Genomic DNA, 604 nt, shown 5'->3' with positions numbered 1-604 from the left:
CCTCGGCCAGTAAAGCGAGATGAGCGCCGCAACCCCAGAGTCGGCCACGACTGGACCTAATGGTCAGGGGTCCCTTTACCTTTACCTTACGGGGCTTATCGCTATGCTATGCTATGCTATGCTATGCTATGCTATGCTATGCTATGCTATGCTATGCTATGCTATGCTATGCTATGCTATGCTATGCTACACTGCACTGCCTTAAGGCAGCTGCCTTCTAATGAGTCAGACCACTGATCTATATTGTCTACACCAACCAGCAGTGGATTTCCTAGGTTTTAGACTGAAGGCTTTTCACTTTTTGATCCCTACCTGGAGATACCATGGAGTGAGCCTGGGGCTACCTGTATGCAACTGTGCATTGGCTCAAAGCCTGAGACATCCCTGATTCTTAAGTAAGAGGTAGTGCAAGTATTAAAGGAGCCCTCCCTTGGCACATTGCTTATGGCAATTTTCACCTGGTCTCAATCACCCTCTTTTGGGGAAGGTATTTAAGAGGGTCGTGGCCACCCAACTGCTGCTTTCTACTATGAATATTGGTTAACCAGAACAAAAATAAACCACTTTTGGAGGGAACCTAAAAATAAAGAGATCACACCACAGG

Source organism: Podarcis cretensis (genome assembly GCF_951804945.1).
Source record: "Podarcis cretensis genome assembly, chromosome: 14".
Taxonomy (NCBI): domain Eukaryota; kingdom Metazoa; phylum Chordata; class Lepidosauria; order Squamata; family Lacertidae; genus Podarcis; species Podarcis cretensis.
Note: the sequence above shows the minus strand (reverse complement) of the source record.